We start from the raw sequence: 8,943 nt of genomic DNA on the forward strand, positions 1-8,943 counted from the left end.
TTAAAAGTAAAGGCAGTTTGCAGTCTGACTAGAGTTGCCAATAGGACAATTCACCATGACGTCACAACAGTAATAAACGTTCTTCCGGGTGGCAAAAGCCGAAGCGTTCCTATGGCAACGCTAGTAAATTGCTTGGGATTCAGACATAGTTAACATGATTATTGAGGGACTGATCAATTAATTCAGGAGATAGCAATAAATGAAATGCCTAACCTTGCTCCAGTAGATGTAGCGCTAGTCTAATACCATCATTTTTAAATGAGCCTCAGCCTACCATTGAGTAGTTATTTTAGTGACTGTTGCTGTTTGAATTACAATATGTTAGGCTATCGTAGATGGTCTATTTCCCTGTTATCTAACTATTTACCTGTTCTCTGCTTTTCAACAAATCATTTGCACACATTTTTTCTTTATTTTTTGTATCTGAAGCTATAGCAGCAACATTGAAAGCTCCGGTGTCTGTGTTTAACACGAAAGCTTGTGTGATTGCGGCCGGCTCGCGGTGCAAACAGTCGTGCCGTGTACCAGCTGATTTGATGTGATGATCAAATTAAATGACTCGTAGCATCTGCAATATCTCACAAACTCCCGATGTTAAAATATTATATTAATCATTTTATATGGAGCTAATCGCTACACCTGTTAGCAGTCATAATGTAAACATCCATTATTGATATAAAATAGCCGAAATCACATGAACAGTCACACAAAAACCTTATTCAGTAATAATTCTTATTCTCTTAACCCGAGACAGTAGGAGAGAGGTCTGCGCATGTTTTAACTCGAATAATTCTGTGAGAAATGAATAGAAATGTATTCTGTATGACATATTTTGCAAATGTGATATGTCAATCTTTCTCCAAATATGAGGACTTTTAAACTAAGAGCTAAACAAGCTGTTCTTTGCGATCTCTCTCTGTGAACACAAATAAGCCAGTGAAGACGAAAGAATGAAAGTGCGTCTGATAATCTATTCAAAATATCGATCATAACGGATCGAGAATAACTCCTTACATAAATTAAGAAATGAATGTCACTGCAACCCAGTTTTATCATAAACAGTGTTCAAATATCGAAGCTGGAGTCTTTAATCTTTCTGATGATACTGAGTTTGTCCAGATAAAGTAATATAGTGTGATGAGCAGTGAATGTTGAACAATAGTAATCTGAGGCCGTATGATCTTTGAATCGTAAGGGGTTAAAAGAGATCTAAGTTTACTAATATTGAATTTCCCCAGCAGAAGATAATTATGCTCTGCTATGATTTTGTAGATGGACCGACTCTATTGACGACGTCCACTCGCTTTAGCCTCCTCACCCACAAGTTTTGCTGGATATATTTACTTCTTTCTGAATGAAATCGATAAAATCCTACACCTTTTGCTGTATATCTGACGGCGCAACCCCAAACACAACACGTTTTCTTCATAGTTTCAACTTTAATCAACAACAATGTTCTTAACTATGTTACTGTTTACAGTAGCCGGCTGATCTCTTCAGTTTGTCAGTAGACGCCGCTCGCGTTCTGCCACCCGGAAGTATCTTGAGGCGATTGTTTACAAACATTCTGAAATGGTCTATTGTCCCATATTTAAGCATCAATGAAGCATTCCATATAAAAGCCATACGGAATACAGTCTGTCCCGTATTTTCAGGCATACATTACACTCTGACCAGCATCTAAAAATAAGAGCTAGTATTTAATGATTAACTACAGTATCTTCTAAAAATGTTTTAGTATGTAAAGAATAAGCACTAGTAGACCTAACTAAAGAATAAGTACTAGTACTTAATGGAATTGAAACTAGAATCTAAAAATAAGTACAAGTAGCATGGAAATATGTACTAGTATGTTTTAAGTTTAAATGTTAAATGATTAAATGTCAAAACAGCTTGCCATAGTTACCTCATAGTAACCTTGATGAGAGCTTTCGAAACACTGCTTCATGAAGCTTTGAAGCATATCTTTTGTAAAAATTAGTGATTCGGTGCTTGTATCAAACTCCAGAGTCAGGCCATTTCAGCAAACAAGGATTCATTACTTCATATTTGTTTCGAAGCACTTTAAAATTCTGAGAGTTTGCCAAAAGATGGTGAATTTTTTATATTTTTTTTAATTATTATTAATTTTAATACTTAAAAACAGAAACTGACACTTAATTGCCCCTAATTGACCTAGTTTGCCAAGCTCTGCCTAATAACGTACAAACCAATCACTAAAAATTAGGCTAATAAAACACATTTGACAGTCTTAATATTTTAAGTTTTTATGCTAATTATTTGTAGAGTAAATGTAATACAAACTAATTCATAAAACATTTGACAGAACTTTAATATTTAATGTTGAATTAACACAATTTTGACCATCATGTGCTGCCAGTTTTGAAACAGGAAATCATTTTATGAAGCAATTGATTCAGAGCTTCGAAAAGCTTTGTTTTCCCATCACTAGTCCTAACCAGGTGCAATATGTCAAGTATGCATGATATAAGCAATTTCTCTTTTCCCACTGAGAGCCAGACACATCACAATATTAAATGTTTCATTTTGAAATAATCAGAAAAATACCTTTATTGAAGTCATTTTTTAAATTGTACTTATTTAAATGTCCCTGGCATTATTGTGATTCATCAGTGCAGGATGTTAAAAAACAACACACTCTTGGTGCCCTGTACTACTCCTGATGACAATTTCAGATGATATTTGTATGTTCAATATAAAGACGCACCTGTTGATCGGTGCACAGTAACTGCTGAGCTGCTCCTGGTGGCCGGTTCAGAGACAGGTGCTTTAGGACGAGAGGAAACATGTACATCATCAGTTTAACAGAGAAACATATCATGAGGCCATTTGACATCCTGTCAGTAATTATCGTGAATCTTATTGCTTTGGTCACATATTAGTAGTTACTTTTCCATACTGACTGCAGCTGCAACTTACCATAGACATCCACTTTGTATTTCTGCACTGTGACCTTTTTATTGACAATGATTACTGCTTTATACAGTCCTGATTCATCCGTCCTGATGGCTGTGATGGTTAAAATGCCTGTTTCTCGGTCTAGCTGCACTCTGCCTGTGAGTCTCTTGTCATAATGAGTGTAAACTTTCCTTTGAAACTCCTGTGCCACACGCGTGCTTTAACTGCCACTTTCAAACGTCCACAGTATCTGAACGTCTCCATTTAGATCCCGAAGTCCCGGATCCAGATTGAGGAAACCTCCTTCCTTCACTACATCTTTCTTCGTTTCAACGTCATCAACCTCTCCACCCACTGAAACAATACAAAAACAGGTTAAATATACAGGCCTAGGAGGGCTACCAACCTGCAGATTTCAGTTCCAAACCTGCTCCAACACACCTGTCTGTAATTATCAAGCAGCCCTGAACACCATGATTAGCTGGTTCAGGTGTGTTTGATTCAGGGTGGTAGCCCTCCAGGACCAGGGTTGGACACCCCTGACCTAGAATGAGCCCTGTTACTTCCAACAAATGGTCAGGCTACTATACAAGAAAAGTCTTGATAATTTGAATGTCAAATATAAAGCAATATCAAAACAATAACTGTGTTTAACTTTCATTTACATGTATGCGTTTAGCAGATGCTGTTAATCAAAAATAAAAGCAACTCATTTATAATATACAATGCCAGGTTTATTTGACAACTAGAAAGTGAGCTAGAGAAGATGAGAAATGCAGAGAAAGTTGTTGTTTTGGTGACGGCGTCAGTGCATTGGTTTAAGAGTGTAAAATACAATAAGATATTTATCAGAGAGGCTTAAGATCTAATGAAGATTTTAAACAAAAATTGAACAAACTATACAATGTGTAATGCTGTGAGTGAGAAATATTTTAAAATTTTATTTTCTGTAACTCATGCATAATATACGTATCTCGTATAACCCCGGCACTAAACAGCAAGTTTAAAGAACTGCGAATGATTGCATTACTCGTCAGATGGCTAGTGGGCAGTTCTTGGTTAGAATAAACTGAATTTTGGAACGGAACTTATGACAGTATATTCGTAGACTCACTGATTTTCCCAGAAAGGAAGATCACAATACATATTTCTTGCAGCACTAGCAGGTGGAGTCTGTGGTTTGACTGAAAGCGGTAAGAAGAGTAGAAAAGGAAGTAGGTAATTTTGAGAGTTTAGACAATAACGGTTGGAAATCACCTGCACCAGAAAGTGTTTCTTTTAAACGGAATCATCACATGACACATGGGGCCCTATCTTGCACCCAGCGCAATTGACTTTGTACACCGACGCATGTGTCATTCCTATTTTGCACCCGCGCAAAGCTCGCTTTTCCCTCCACAGAAGCACGTCGCTAAACTAGTGAATGAACTTGCGCTCCCTGGGCGGTTCAGCGCAAAAAAGGAGGCGTGTTCCGGCGCAAACAATCCCTGGTGCTATTTTGCTGTTCCATTAAACAGTTGCGCCACTGACCAGAAAAAACCTAGTCTAAAGTCAGCGACGCGTTGCGCGTTGTTCATTATGCTATTTTAAGGGTGCATGCTTGACCATAATGTATAGCGTGTACAACGCGCATACACTTTGCTCATGAAATCTACACAGATGCAACAGTTATTTTTGCAAATCATAAATTGTTACACTAAAAAAAAAATATTAACACATTGTGGTGTGCCACGAAGATGTGAAAAAATAGGCATAAATCTAGCTTACAAATTATTCAGGGTAATTGTAGTAATTAAGGATCAGACCCAGAATTAAGGTTTGTCCAATAGTGGCAAGACATATATATATATATATATATATATATATATATATATATATATATATATATATATATATATATATATATATATATATATATATATATAAGGACATCTGACAAATTGGTTTGTCCGTCAAGAACCAGGAAAAATCGACTGAAAAAAATAAAAAACTGTTTAACCGACACCTGATTAACAGACGCTATTTTGGGTGGGTTTCTCCCATCCCCATACAACACAACTTCTCTGTCTTTCACTCCCTTACGAAAGGAAAATATATTTACCAATATATTAGTTGAAATATATTTTAATATATTGTAAATATACGGAATAATATATTGATGGTATTATAAAATATATTATATATTCATATATATTGCAAAATATACAAATGATTGCCGCTTTCAATATATTGAAAGATATAAATATTAATTCCCATATATGTTAATATATTTCCTAATGTATTGCATGAAATTTTCCAATATACTGCAATATATTTTTGTTTCGTAAGGGCTGCTCTTACAAGAACATCAGTCTCCTCGGCTGTGAACCGCTCCTGCCGTGTGCCTGGTAAATACGCCATAATAATAGCAATCCATAATGGAACTTGCGCACCTGCTTTTAAAGGGAATGTTGGATGCCGCTCTGATTGGTTTATTCATGTTACGCCCAAACCACACCTATGAATAATGAAGCTACTTCAGACCAACCCATTTTAGATTAGCGCCGGGCGCAAGTGCCATTTATCCCGCCGGGAAAATAGCAACAGTGCCGAGACCCGCCCACAAAGTTACTTGCACTTCGCGCTTTGACACTTGCGTTTCAGATCGTTAAAATAGGGCCCATGAAATATTAATATAAATCTGGCATTCTAAGTTTTTTGTTAATATCAGCTAAGCTTAGTGTCATAGTCAGATATTTGTTCGCTTGTGCCCATATGAGATGAACCACAACTTAAGTTTTATTCAAAATTTAATGTGAGAATTGTGTGGAGACTATGTACGTATGTTGGTATATTGGAAACTATTCACAACATACACCAATATGTTTCAATAACTTACTAGATGAGAGAATACGTCAACAATTTAGAACATTATGAAAAAAAAAAAATCACGTACCCTGCACACTCATGAAAACCAAGACAAGAGCCCTAATACTGATGGACATTTTTAAGGAGTATCAAATATTTAAAGCTGGAACTGGAGCTCAACTGAGCAGCATAAACTTCAGTCATGAGATGGTATGGGTGTTCATCTGAAACCTTACTTCCAAAAGCCTGTCCCAGTATCATATAACATACAATTTTGCAGAAAATGGTCATCAAGCGACCCTTGCCATGACAGATGGAAATTAAGAGTAACAATTAATTAGTCCTGATGTCTGTGGTTGTTAAAATGTCCATTTCTTGGTCCAAGTGAATTTCTCGTCATAATGAGAGTAAATATTCCCTTAATGCATCTGTGCGACACGAGTACTCTGTTTGCCACTTTCATCTGAACACCTCCAGGTCAGCGACTGCAGAATACAGATGAAGGAAACCTTTAACTTTCACTTTAACTATTTCAATGCCATCACCTTCTCCACCCACTGAAACATGTTACATATGCAGGTAAACAAACACTGGTTATAGCCAGTTATCTCCAGTGCTGGGGAAAGTTACTTTGAAAAGTAATGCATTAGTTAAACACCCCAACATGGGTCCTTTCTGGTCCCTTCCATTGTGCTGAGGGCACTCAGGGGCAGCTCACAAAACCTCAGCTCTCCCATGCCTCTGGCATCGATAAACCAAATTGTTTCCCCCATATGCGTCAAAACAATGGCAGGAAACTGAGGTTCTGTTAGTAGCTGGAGCGTTTTCTCTTGCTCAATAAAGTTGTATTTAATTGCACTTTATTTTAAGGTGTCTTTATAACAGTGTAACTTGCACTGAGTAATTAATTAAGGGGGGGGGGGGGGGATTTTACTGTATTTGTTTAAAGGGGGGTTGAAATGCTGTTTCATGCATACTGAGCTTTTTACACTGTTAAAGACTTGGATTCCCATCCTAAACATAGACAAAGTTTCAAAAACTAATGTTGGACGTTTGATGGAGTATTTCTGTGTCAAAAATACTCCTTCTGTTTTCTCACAAGTTTCGGAGAGTTTTTTTCGAGTATGGCTCGGCTTGACGTTAATAGAGCGGAAGGTCCTTGTATGGGCCGTACGGGCTCTTCTCCCGGAAGGGTGCGCACGCGCGTGACTAGAGCGAGAGAGGAAATAAACACCCATAAACACTCCGTGCCGCGCTCCACTTTATTCCTATGGTTGACGTCGAGCGACTTCAACGCTTCAGCACAGCATTCCAGGAAGGCAGCGCTGCATTTGAACCGATTTGAACGCAGAAATGACGAGAAGCTTCACAACATCGCTTCAGTCGCTTCGCAAAGTGGATCTCCACTATTCACTGCTGTCAGGACTTAACCAAATCATACCAAAGAAGTGTGTTTTTGATGGAGCGGTCCCAGTGATAAAGGTTCGGTCCTGCTTTGGAAGCAGCCGGTGAGTAAAACTGCTTCAAATGTCTGTGCTGTTGGCTATCGTTGCGTGAGTAAACATCAGATTATCGACACGATTGCGTGCTTCTTCATTCAAATGCGCTTACGGACTCCATTGTTGTTCTATGTATAACGGTTCACTAGTCTGACGTGCAAAACCATTTTGCTTGCTACTGCTAAGGTTTAGTCGCATACAATAGTCCATAAACCGAATCATGTCCTCATAAACTGCGAGTAAACACAAATGTTGACAGGCCAATTAAATACAGTCCATACCACAGAGACGGACGTCTTGCTGTTGCTGTTTCTCCTGTTAAATTTATTTCAGCCTCCGAATGATTCTGGATCATACATCCTTTGCACGCTCGTCATTCTTTAGCTCCGCCCACACGATACGCCTCCAGGCGCTCGGTTTTTTCCGGAAAGACTCGGTACAGCCTATATTTCTTTTATAAATATAATAAAACTAAAGACTTTTCGGAGATATGAAGGATGCAATACTACTCTATAGGTACTCAAGATTGACATGAGATTGACTGAAAGTGTTTCACCCCCCCTTTAACTACATGTACTTACAATAGAGTTAGGATTTGGTTGAGGGTAAGTTGCATGATTATGTATTCGTTACTGTTATTACTATGGTAACATGTAACATGCAGGGAGTGCAGAATTATTAGGCAAATGAGTATTTTGACCACTTCATCCTCGTTATGCATGTTGTCTTACTCCAAGCTGTATAGGCTGGAAAGCCTACTACCAATTAAGCATATTAGGTTATGTGCATCTCTGTAATAAGAAGGGGTGTGGTCTAATGACATCAACACCCTATATCAGGTGTGCATAATTATTAGGCAACTTCCTTTCCTTTGGCAAAATGGGTCAAAAGAAGGACTTGACAGGCTCAGAAAAGTCAAAAATAGTGAGATATATTGCAGAGGGATGCAGCAGTCTTAAAAACGCCAAGCTTCTGAAGCGTGATCATCGAACAATCAAGCGTTTCATTCAAAATAGTCAACAGGGTCGCAAGAAGCGTGTGGAAAAACCAAGGCGCAAAATAACTGCCCGTGAACTGAGAAAAGTCAAGCGTGCAGCTGCCAAGATGCCACTTGCCACCAGTTTGGCCATATTTCAGAGCTGCAACATCACTGGAGTGGCCAAAAGCACAAGGTGTGCAATACTCAGAGACATGGCCAAGGTAAGAAAGGCAGAAAGTCGACCACCACTGAACAAGACACACAAGCTGAAACGTCAAGACTGGGCCAAGAAATATCTCAAGACTGATTTTTCTAAGGTTTTATGGACTGATGAAATGAGAGTGAGTCTTGATGGGCCAGATGGATGGGCCCGTGGCTGGATTGGTAAAGGGCAGAGAGCTCCAGTCCGACTCAGACACCAGCAAGGTGGAGGTGGAGTACTGGTTTGGGCTGGTATCATCAAAGATGAGCTTGTGGGGCCTTTTCGGGTTGAGGAAGGAGTCAAGCTCAACTCCCAGTCCTACTGCCAGTTTCTGGAAGACACCTTCTTCAAGCAGTGGTACAGGAAGAAGTCTGCATCCTTCAAGAAAAACATGATTTTCATGCAGGACAATGCTCCATCACACGCGTCCAAGTACTTCACAGCGTGGCTGGCAAGAAAGGGTATAAAAGAAGAAAATCTAATGATATGGCCTCCTT

This window comes from Pseudorasbora parva, chromosome 6 (assembly GCF_024679245.1).
Source record: "Pseudorasbora parva isolate DD20220531a chromosome 6, ASM2467924v1, whole genome shotgun sequence".
In the NCBI taxonomy this organism is placed as follows: Eukaryota; Metazoa; Chordata; class Actinopteri; order Cypriniformes; family Gobionidae; genus Pseudorasbora; species Pseudorasbora parva.